The sequence below is a fragment of the Mauremys mutica genome, chromosome 3, assembly GCF_020497125.1.
Source record: "Mauremys mutica isolate MM-2020 ecotype Southern chromosome 3, ASM2049712v1, whole genome shotgun sequence".
Taxonomy (NCBI): Eukaryota; Metazoa; Chordata; order Testudines; family Geoemydidae; genus Mauremys; species Mauremys mutica.
In genome coordinates, this window is record NC_059074.1 from 104562847 (window position 1) to 104574290 (window position 11444).

General features: G+C 43.4%; 1 protein-coding gene across 2 annotated transcripts in view; it reads right to left on the reverse strand.

Annotated features, from left to right (window-relative positions):
• The window catches only part of IL20RA (interleukin 20 receptor subunit alpha), a 39546-nt gene that overhangs the window by 26893 nt on the left and 1209 nt on the right, over window positions 1-11444 (reverse strand). The gene's annotated exons all lie outside the window — the stretch shown is intronic.

The following is an 11444-nucleotide window of genomic DNA, read 5'->3' on the forward strand; positions in this document are numbered from 1 at the left end:
TGCGCCTCATCAAGAGGATTGATAAAGTTCCTATTACAGATTTATTATTGCTAATGTGTGAGCCATTCTACCTGAAATGTGGCGCCCAGCACTAGACACAATACTTCAGCTGAGGCCTAATCAGCACAGAGTAGAGCAGAAGAATTACTTCTTGTGTGTTGCTTACAACACTCCTGCTAACTAATACATCCCAGAATGATGGTGGTTGGTTATTTTGGCAAGTGTTTCACTGTTGACTCATATTTAGCTTGTGGTCCACTATGACCCTCAGATCCTTCTCCGCAGTACTCCTTTCTAGGCAGTCATTTCTCATTTTGTATGTGTGCAGCTGATTGTTCCTTCCTAAGTGGAGCACTTTGCATTTGTCCTTATTGAATTTCATCCTATTTACTTCAGACCATTTCTCCAGTTTGTCCAGATCATTCTGAATTTTAATCCTTTTCTCCAAAGCACTTGCAACCCCTCGCAGCTTGGTAGCATCTGCAAACTTTATGAGTATACTCTGTATGCCATTATCTAAATCAGTGATGAAGATATTGAACAGAACTGGACCCACAACTGATCCTTGCAGGACCCCTCTCTACATGCCCTTCCAGCTTGACTGTGAACCACTGATAACTACTCTCTGGGAATGGTTTTCCAAACAGTTATGCACCTGCCTTATAGTAGGTCCATCTAAGTTACATTTCCCTAGTTTGTTTATGAGAAGGTCTTGCGAGACAGCATCAAAAGCCTTAGTAAACTCAAGATATTCCACATTTATTGCTCCCCCTCTGTCCACAAGGCTTGTTGCCCTGTCAAAGAAAGCTATTAGGTTGGTTTGACACAATTTGTTCTTGACAAATCCATGCTGTTACTTATCACCTTATTATCTTTTCTAGGTGTTTACAAACTGATTGCTTAATTATTTGCGCCATTATCTTTCTGGTGACAGGTTTCAAAGTGGTAGCCCTGTGAGTCTGTATCAGCAAAAACGAGGCGACCTTGTGGCCCCTTAGAACAATGCTTCCTCAGCTCTCGTCCCCTTACGCCCCTATGTCGGAGAAAAACAGAGTTCTCACTCTCTGGTTGGGTGCAGCAAATCAGATACTTTATTATCTCTAGCAATTGCATGGAGGGAGAGAGCTAAACAGGTCTCTCTCCAGGTAAACAATTACAGCAAGCATTTATACCTTTTGTTACATACAATAATAAGCAACAGCTGCATTTTGTTTATACATAGGTCATCTAGATATCTTATTTTTCTCACTTCTATTTAGACTACAGTCTACATTCCATATCTAACACAAGGTCGCAACAACTTCTCACACAGTTCTTTCCCTCTCGCCTCACACAATCCTCGCTTCTACAAGTCTCGCGTTATTAGGGTAACAACTAGCCTGACTCTTGCTCACAGAAGAGACTGTTTGCATTGAAATCCCTTTCAAATCCCTGTCAGTTCTTGCTCTACTTCCACACACACCCCTTTTGTACTTCTAGTACAACTAGAAGATATGGAGACATATGCTGGGAAAAAGGAGCATTAGTTGAGGGGCTGCTGAGAGACTCCACGGCAGAGTGGGGTCATCCACAGGCCGGAGGAGAGAAGAAGCCAATGCACCCAGCCCCCTGGAAGGGTTGCTGGGAGGCTCCTGAGGAGGCGGTGGTGGAGGCAGACATCTTGGAACCCAGGCATGACTATTCTTTTTGGCTAACTTTGCTGACAGGGTGAAACGAGCTGAGTGTTTGTCACTGCACTTGTCATGTTTGCTCCAACCCACTGGCAGGGCTGGTTCAACCAAACCCTAGGCTGCCTGCAAAGTCATTTGCTTGAGGCACACTTGATAATTAAGGGGAAAGTTGTTATGGTCAGTCTCTATTGCTTTATTTTGAATTCAAGTGATGGAAAGTCAGTACTGGCCTCAGACTAGTTGTTGTGAAATGTAAAGTGTGTTTGTATGGTATTAAATACAACTCTCTTTTCAGATTTGAGCAGTTTCACATCGAATGTTGACAAAAATGACTATTTTTGCAATGGAAACAGTTAAAACTGAATTTCTGTATGTTTTAAAAGCAAAACCATTTTTGCCTAAAGATAAATAATAATGGCCCATTCCTTTTAAAAAAAAAATCTTATATACCAGCAGTTTTTCAGAAAAAGGTTTATTTTAAATTTATAACAAAATGTGAAAAAATAACCCCAACTAACCCTTTATGAATATTTTTCACACCTCGCTCAACTACACTTAGCATTGCTGCTTTATCACTACTAACAACATCCACAAACATGAGCTTCCAGTGCCGCAGGACAGGACACGGCCATCTGCTACCAAAAACAGATTTAGCCAGGAAATGGAAAGGTTTTGTATGAGGCTATCTGAGCTTGGAATAATATTTTTCAAAATTCTCAAGGCTTGAACTAAGGTGTGCTTCAGGAATTAGCCTGTGTTTTGCACTTTTAGTGAGCACAGAGTTAGAAGAGGAGTCATGAAAGCTATAATCTGATTTTTTAACATGGATGTGCTGGACCAGCTCCTAAATGATACACCTGGGGCATTAGAATGAGCCTCTCTTTGCACATGTCCTCAGCAAAGAATGGTTATGATGCTCACACGACAGAGGGCTATTATCCATTAAGCAACAATGGTCCAGTTAAAATTGATAACTTTGTATTTATTGCCTGAAGGGTGTTTCTGACATTATTTGACCTATTAATAAAGCTTTGTCTGGACTAGAGTTTTTGCTCCTGTGAAATTAGAGTTAATTTATTGAGTTAAACTCCTACGCCTGAGTCTCCACCATTTCCTAGAACTAGGATCATGCTTCTGGATGGTGTGTGAAACGTTGCCCCCCCCACCCCCACTTTCTCCAGGGCTTGTTGTTCCTCCGAGGTGTCAGTTCAATACTCCTCTCTAGTTTAGAATTCCAAAAGTGAGACAAAAATGGCCCATAAGCCTAACTAAGGTTTCTCCATCTTCTGACCTATTGCAGGCAGCAAAACTATGAGGTCAGTCTGATATGCCAGCTTGAAAGACAGCAAAACAATCTCCTTGAACATCTATCTCCAGCCTATAGCTAGACTTGCAAATGGCAGGATACTATTCTGGGAGACAGCAACTCCATCCCTCTGATCCAGCCCAGCAGAGCAGAGCACTCCCAATTCAGTGTCTGCAGGGATCATATACGAGGTGAACATCCATCAATTCCCCTCCAATCCAGCAGCCAAATAGCAGGTAGTGCAAGAGGAACCCCTACCCTGTGTGATTTCCAGAGAATTAGGAAGGTGTTGGGACTATCTCCCTGCCTATCTCAGAAGAGCACTACAGTTTATTCCCACATGATGAGCTCAACAACCATGCTATGTTGTGATCTCTCACATGAAATTAGGGGCCAGCTGGAAGTATCCCAGTAGACTTGAAAGCATCATCCTTAAGTTCATGCCATCGGGGTGCTTTTCACTGTTCGATATGCACACAACTCCTTTCTCCTCCTTGTGCCCAACATTCAAGCTTCCAGACACATGGAGCATGTGACCAAATCACATTTGGCAAACCTGGTCCCATCACCCCAAATCCAAGGCCCCTCTGATGCCTCAGGTTTTTCAACGTGTCTGAACTAGCCTTGCTCACTGGTGTGGTGAAAGGTAATTGCGTGAGAAGAACCTGGGTTGCTACATAAGCCTCAAGGAAAGGAGTACTGGAGTCTCAGGTTGAGCAACTGCTCTCTTGATAGCACACAGGAAAAAAAATAATTGTTGAGGTGTCCAAACATTCATTTCGTTCTGCTGCAGGGAGGAGTCCAGGGTGATCTGAGACTATGTGCTTCTGTCCCTGCTGCTTTATATAGCAATATAACCATCCATCTATTTACAGCTGAAGCATTGTTTTTATCAGTCTTCCTGTATATTAAAAGTGCTTTACTTCTGGAAAAGCTACCAATCATTTTTATTTTTATACTCTGCTGCTGTTTTTAATTAGCCCACAGTTTTAAGTGACTGTTGCTGAACATGGAATCATAAATGGGGAGGTATTTAGCCTAACCATCTGCTTCTGTTACATATAGATATTAGAGTAATGAGCAGAAAAAAATACCTTTAATAAAATATATACAGTAGGACCAGAGAGACAATGTTTTACACTGACCGGGGTGGTCTGAGGGCAGGGTACACATATTTCTATTACTTTCTAGAGAGAACCCTATAACTACTGTACTTGCTATGATCAGTAAAAGGCTATGATTCTTGGATGGTGAAACCTGAAATACTGCCAAGTCTTGTCTATAAAGTTATCCAAGGTTTAATTAAATTTGGACAGTTGAACAGCTTCATCCCCACTTTGGTCTGCCACCTTTTTATGTCCAGGGGTGGCAGGTTTGTATAATTTTTGGTGGTGCACAGAACAGGTCCAAGTCCCACCCCCTCAACACCTGCCTTGTAGGCCAATATATATTTTTTAAAATAATGTAAAAATGTGTGGGCTCTGGGGTGGGGCTGGTGGTGAGGGGTTAGGGGCGTAGGAAGGGCTCAGGCAGAGGGTTGGGGTGCAGGGGTGAGGACTGCGGGGTGGGGCTGGGGATGAAGGGTTCATGGTGCAGGAGGGGGCTCAGGGCTAGGGCAGAGGGTTGGGGTGTGCGGGCTCTGGCTGGGAGTGTGGGCTCTGGGGTGGGGCAGGGCTAGGGATGAGGAGTTTGGGGTACAGACAGGCTGCCCTGGGGCTGGGGCCAGAGAGGACTTTCCCCACCAGCAGCAGCGAGCTCTGAGGGAGGGGCCCCCTCTCTCCCCTGGCAGCACACACACCTCGCACCACTGTCACTGCATGTGCTCCTAGGGCCCCTCTCAGGTCCAGGAAGCCCCCTCACCTCCCCTGTGGTGGGTGCTGGGGGGGCTGCCATCCCATGTGTGCCTCTTCCCCAGCTGCTGCCCCTCACTGTAGCCTCACTGGGGATGGGGCTGCCCCTCGCCCAGCGTGGGACAGGACCGGTGACTGCAGGCTGGGGGCCCCCCTGTGCTGGTGGAGGGTCCTGCCAGAAAAGGGAAGGGTCTGTCCATCCAAGGTGGAAGGGCAGGGTCAGGGTCAGCCTGCCCTGGCACTAGTGGTGGGGGGCACTAGGACCCTGTGGGGGCAGTTGATGCCAGGAGCCAGCGTAGCGTAGCACAGAGCTGCAGGGGGCAGCCACCCACTGCCCAGGCAGGGACGCTCGGGGAAGGTGTGTGGGGGCGGCAGGTGGGGCCGGGGGAGAGACCCGGCCCCGAACATTGGTGGAGCCAGGCCCCCATGCCCTGAATATTGCTGGAGCATGGGCACCACGGGCCCATATAACTTGCCGCCCCTGTTTATGTCCAAACCTCCATGAGCAACCACACGTGCCTCCGCCTTCCTAGAGCATAGCCGCTTTTAAATGTTTCTGATCTACATCCTGTACATTATCAGTTCAAACGTTATACACTACAAAAACAGGATACTGCTGTACTTTCAGAAAAGACAGCGAAAGACAAGTTAAGAACAGTTAAGTCTTATGCAAACCACAGGCATGAACACTTACTACTTTCACAGTGTCTGACAGTTCTTGGAATCCCCTGAGAATCTAATAGAAAAAATTATCTCCTTTCATCTAAATGCTCAGATATCCATTCCTTGATGTCTATGTTTTTACGGGGTACTCAAGCTCAACTGCAGAGATCTCCATAAGCAGATTCAAGGTTCTATATACCCAGTAAATTAACACTCTACCAGTCTGATCTCTCTTACGCCATTCCTATGCTCAGCCTGGGAACTGAGGTGGCAGCCAGAGGGGGCAAATAGGGCTTTATGTCATCTCCGTGCTTCTTATAGTCAAAGCTCATCCAAGGGCTTTGCCTGTGGCCCCGGGATCTGCGGGTAGCAGAGAGTAACAGGAGTCCAGTGTGCTCTGGCCATGCCCCCTACTCTAAGGGCTGGGAGGAGGGTTGGGGTAGAGCCATTCTAGCAGTTGGGAAGTCCTTTGTTCAGGCCAAGCAGATTGGGTAAAGCCCCTTTACATTGCTGGAGCAGCTAGTTCAACACAGACTCTGACCTATATATCTTCTAAACAAGAATCTTTAAACAAAGGCTTATTTAAATCTAGACATGTATACACCAAAGTGTAAAATCCAGATACAAATCTGAGCTTCTTCAATTTGGTCTGGATCTGGAGCTTTGTTTTGGATTCCCATCTTTACTTAAAACAGGTGTTTTTCTCTCTCTGAATCATTGGTCATATATTATTGGGAGGAGTTCCCCAGAAGTAACAATATCTCCAACAGCAATGACATAGTTTGTAAGTGTTCAACAGTCTCTTGCAGAGGAACAATAAAAATGAAGTTCCACACAAGTCACAATCATAAAAACAAACATAACTGAAACCACTAAAGAAAAAAAAAATACTCGAGGAATACCACATGATCATGCTTGTCTTGGAATTAAGAAAAGTAATCACATTAGAGAGCAATCCTCCAGGGAGAATAAAGTTAGCAACTGAAACTGAATGTTGACATGTGAAGCTGCAATACAAATCCAGCTTTCTTATTTATTCCACACCACACTGCTATTTTTTTGTTTCTATGTCTTCTATGCTCAGCTACTTCTATTTCAAGTTAACAGAGTAGTTTGTGTGTCTAGTTCTAGAAATCAGAGTCAAAAGCATGAATCACACCATGACCTGAAACAGTTTCATATGAGAAATATATAGATTTGAAGGTAACAAAGAACAGCTTGACTGTATTCAGAGATCATTTCTTTCTTAGTTCCCCTTATGCCTACACCTCTTTACTCCTTGAACCCAGCTCTTCTTTTCTTCTTCTTTCTGAATGAAATGCATCATCCTCCACAACCCACTGCACAAAGCCTGAGAATACCGTGTAATTATAGACCAAACAGTCATGCCAGACCCACCCCAGGGTTCTACTGTGTATTGGCTGATCTAGAGCTGGTTCAGAGTTCCTTTCCCTAATATACAGGGGGTATGGATGTTTCCATGGCAGCCATAATTCAACCCTGCTGCATATATGCACTATGTACACTTAAGAGTAATACAAAATATTACATGTCCAGAAAGGGGTCACATTTCTCATACTGTAATCTGTAAGGCTGTAATCTAGAGTGTACTGAGTTTTCCCCCACTAAAAATCTCACTTATAACATTAAGTCATCAACATAATGTTTCCACCTTGAATAATATACCTAAATCAAACAAGTCATTCTTTCACAATTTACAGTAGCCAATGTTTTCTCTTGACCCATTAAGACCCACTGATCCATGCCCCCAGGTGACTTACACCTATTTTGAAGTTAACTCCATTTTTATCAATGGATTGCAAAGACACACAGTGTATATCCATAAGTCTACACAACGGCCTGTTTTTAAGATAAATGTTGCATGCCTTAAATTGGAGATTCTCTGTTTGACACTGTATTAGGTTAGCTAATAAATATTCTGCTCCTTCATCCTCTTGCTCTTCTCTATTTCTCAGACAACAGCTCCTTATTACAAAGTGCTATTTTGTGTATTTCAACGCTCCAATGAGTGTAAAAGGAATACATATCCTCAAGTTTACTTAATGAGTTGCTTCTTGGCACTAATGGACTCTGGTTACTTTCCAAATCATGGAAAATGTGTCTGATAGCAACAAAGAAGCAGATTAACCACAAAGAAAATAAAATCAGATTTGGCAGCCCATAGACCTCTGGGAGCCTTAATTACAAACAAAACATCAGAAGGAATTTTGAGAAGGCACCTTTGAAGGTCTTATCTGGTATTGCCAAACCACAATTACAGTGCTATTTAAGCACTAATAAATATATCAGAGCACTTGCACTTTGAAGATATAACCCTTCTAATTTGTGTTTCCTATAATGAAGAGATTATGGGTTGGGGTTTTTTTCTGGAGTGGGGGAGGGTGGGGAAGATGTTGGTAGGGAGCATTTACAGACCTGTTCATGAAAAGAGCTGAGTGCTCACACATGGTCAAGAAGAACTTACTAAATTCTCCTGACATTTTTGCCGATTCAACAGTGAAATCAGTGAGTGGGAGAAAAGGTCCTAAATTCTCCTTTTTTTCCAGAGAACAGATTTTTAACAGGAGATTAAAGATTGATTTACAAATATCGCTTCCGACCTTCCACCAAAATGCCTTCATTAAGATGTATTGAATATGGGATTTCTCTCTTTAACACACATCCAGATAATTGTCAGATCATGCCCAGAATATCAGTTAATGGGACTTCAGAACTGGGATGTCTAAAATTTCAGAGATGTCTAAAATACCACAGCACAATCCAAGTATTGTATGAACCATGCACTAAAACCCAGACCAAACCAACAAGCAACAACAAAACAAAACCCAACAACCCCAAAACATTAGGTGATCAGTGAATTTGAAAGTTAAAAATCCAGATTAAGGTTGAATGCTGCTGCCCCACTGTTGTACAGGTTGCCAAACAACAGAAAATCCAAAGTAGAGGGATTATGGGACAGCTCTTGGACCATGCCAGAACTGAGTTTGTGTAACTCGGTTGCAAAGTTTTCTTTCAACCCCGTGGGGGGGAAAGCTCAGTGGTTTGAGCAGTGGCCTGCTAAACCCAGGGCTGAGCTCAATCCTTGAGGGGGCCATTTAAGGATCTGGGGCAAAAATGTGTCGGGGGATTGGTCCTGCTTTGAGCAGGGGGTTGGACTAGATGACCTCCTGAGGTCCCTTCCAGCCCTGATATTCTATGATTCTAAGCCTCTAACAACAATCCTGGCCTGTTCCAGTTCCAGACTAGGCCCTCAGGACAACTCAAGTAGCTTTAGGACTATATTATGTCCATCTGTCCAGGTCTGGCAGCACAGGCTCTCTGCAGCAAGAAAGGTGCTCTGGTCACAACCCCTCTACTGAGAGGATGGAGTAGCTCAACTAGCTCTGCACCACATGGGGATTCCTTTACAGAAGCATAGTGCCGAGAGAAGCCAATTAAAATAGCTTTCCAGTTTTCTTGTGCTGCCAGAGTGTAGGGGAGGACTGAGGCTATGGCTCTACCCACGGAGCTAAATGCACAGCTTCTCTGTTATTCCTTCATGTGGTTGACTGCACATAGTACATTTGAGGGCATGCCTAAAGCAAATGAGGATGAGACTTTGGGGCAACATGCTCTCAGCCAGTGGCTGTCCTCATCTCCTGTTCTGCTGGAGGAGAACACCGAGGAGCCATTCCTTGCAATCAACAAAACCCTTTTCACCTTTTTTTTTTTAAAACCTTCCTCAAACAATAAAAAGCAAAAACAATTTTCTATCAATCAAAAAAGCAATTCTATGCCAATTTTATAAAAGAATTATTCCAGGATCTTTGTGCTAGCTTTTGACCAGGAGCAATATTCCCTACTCTCCTGAATACCGGGGATTTCTGATTCATATTGACAGTATCACTGCCTTAATCTCATGAATAACTGGAAGTTAGCCCTGCTGCCATAACCCCATCAAAACAATGCATGGTAATTAAGGCCACAATTAAGAAGAGCCAAATCAAACAAGGGCTTTCTCTGCTTGTCTCTAGAAGACAAATAGATCTATGGATGAATTTAAATTGGTGAGGAACCTGCATTCCACTTACTGAAATGTCAGGGTTAATGGATTAAAGTTGATGAAGTACAGACAATTAATTGCCCCAAAGGAAATGGGCTATGTCAAATAGAACTCCTATTTAAAAAGAATTTCAAAACCATAGATGCAGGGGACTGGACTAGATGGCCTCGCGAAGTCCCTTCCAGTTCTATGATTCTATAACAAAATAGGTTGTGAAAAGAGGCATCAGACACCATCACTACAGGTATTCAAAAGCATCCAGGATAAACACACTTATGGGCAATTCTGTTTCTCTTGGAACCAACAGGAGTTTGGTTATGGATTGAAATGGGAGAAGAATCAAGCCCTTATGGGTTTAGACTCAGATCCTCAAAGGTGCTTAACTTCCAAGGAAATCAATGGGAATTAGGTGCCTAAATACCTTGGAGCATCTGGGCCTTAGTGTTGTGGAGACTGGCAAAAGTGAAATGGAGCAAAATGAACTAAGTTTCCAAGGGGTCACTTCCAGGCCTAATATCTAGAATGCTTTGAGCTATTTTATCTTAGAGGTGCAAAAAGATTCCTGTAAGATGCTAAGTAGCATAGGCCCAATTTCCCCTTCACAGCATTTAGCTCACTGACTTCATGGGAATTACTCTTGATGTACACCAATGCGAGATGAGGATCAGGCTCTCATAGATTCTCAGCACTGTGCAGTCTAAGGGCCCAATCCTGCTATCCTTACACAGGCACTGACCTCAGTCTGAATAAGGACTGAGCATGCACTACAGGACTTGGCCTTAAGAGTATGTCTACAAAGCAGCTGAGAGGTGTGATTCCCATTGCGGGTAGACAGACTCGCATTAGTTCTGATTGAACTAGGATGCTAAAAATAGCAGTGTGGATATTGCTACACTGGTGGTGGCTCGGACTAGTTGCCTGAGTCCAAGCCTGTCTGACCCATGCTGGGTCTGGGCTCTGGTGGCCAGCCCAAGCTGCCACCAGAGCAGCGACTTCCACACTGCTATTTTTAGCATGTTAGCTCAAATCTGCCAATCCATGCTGGGAATCACCTCCAAGGCATACCCTAGGTGACATCACTTGCAAACAGAAAAACTAAAGTCACAAGTACTCTTAGAAACAATTCTGCATGTAGGTATTTTCTATCAAAGTGTTTTTTACTGCTTCCTTCACTGTGGTTCCTTTTGACTTGGGCAAAAGAAGGGTGATTCTCAGCTGGGAGATATGGGAACGGTTCAGGGTAAGAGGTTGGGGTTGCTGTGTTGATGGAGGATCCAGGAGAGTACTGGCATAGGTTAGCCAGAGTTTTACTGTTTGTTTGTTTTCTATAACAACACAATAATGATTTGTAGAGGAGAGCCGAGTCAGGAACCAATAATGGTTTGGGAAAGAAAGGGTTAAGGATAGTTTATATTTAAAGCAAAACAGGGAACTAATATGGTGTGTAACGATCACTGACCTGACCAGTTTGTCTATATGGTGTCTCCCTTCCCTTCATCTCTCACTTGTGCATTAAGCGTGAATGCTCTTTGGGACTGTCTTCTTCTGTGATTGGCAAGTACTTGGAATATTTTGGGCACCACCCCATCTAAATAATATTTCAAAGGGGCTCCATGAACTTACCTTTGGCTCAAAATTTACATTTGGTAAACATACGCTTTTAATCAAACCTGAAACCAATACATTAAAAAAAAAATCCAGTGAAAACAGTTCTTTTAAAATACTACTATCCCCTGTAGCATTTGAAATCCTGCAGGCTAGAGAACCTGAAAGTGAAACTAACTATAAACAAAAGAGAAAATTATTTTATTGTCTCATAAGAAAGGTATGCTAAAGGTAAACAAAGAGCCCAGAGGAGTGCTCAGGGTGTTATATTTTAAAAATCTTTACAT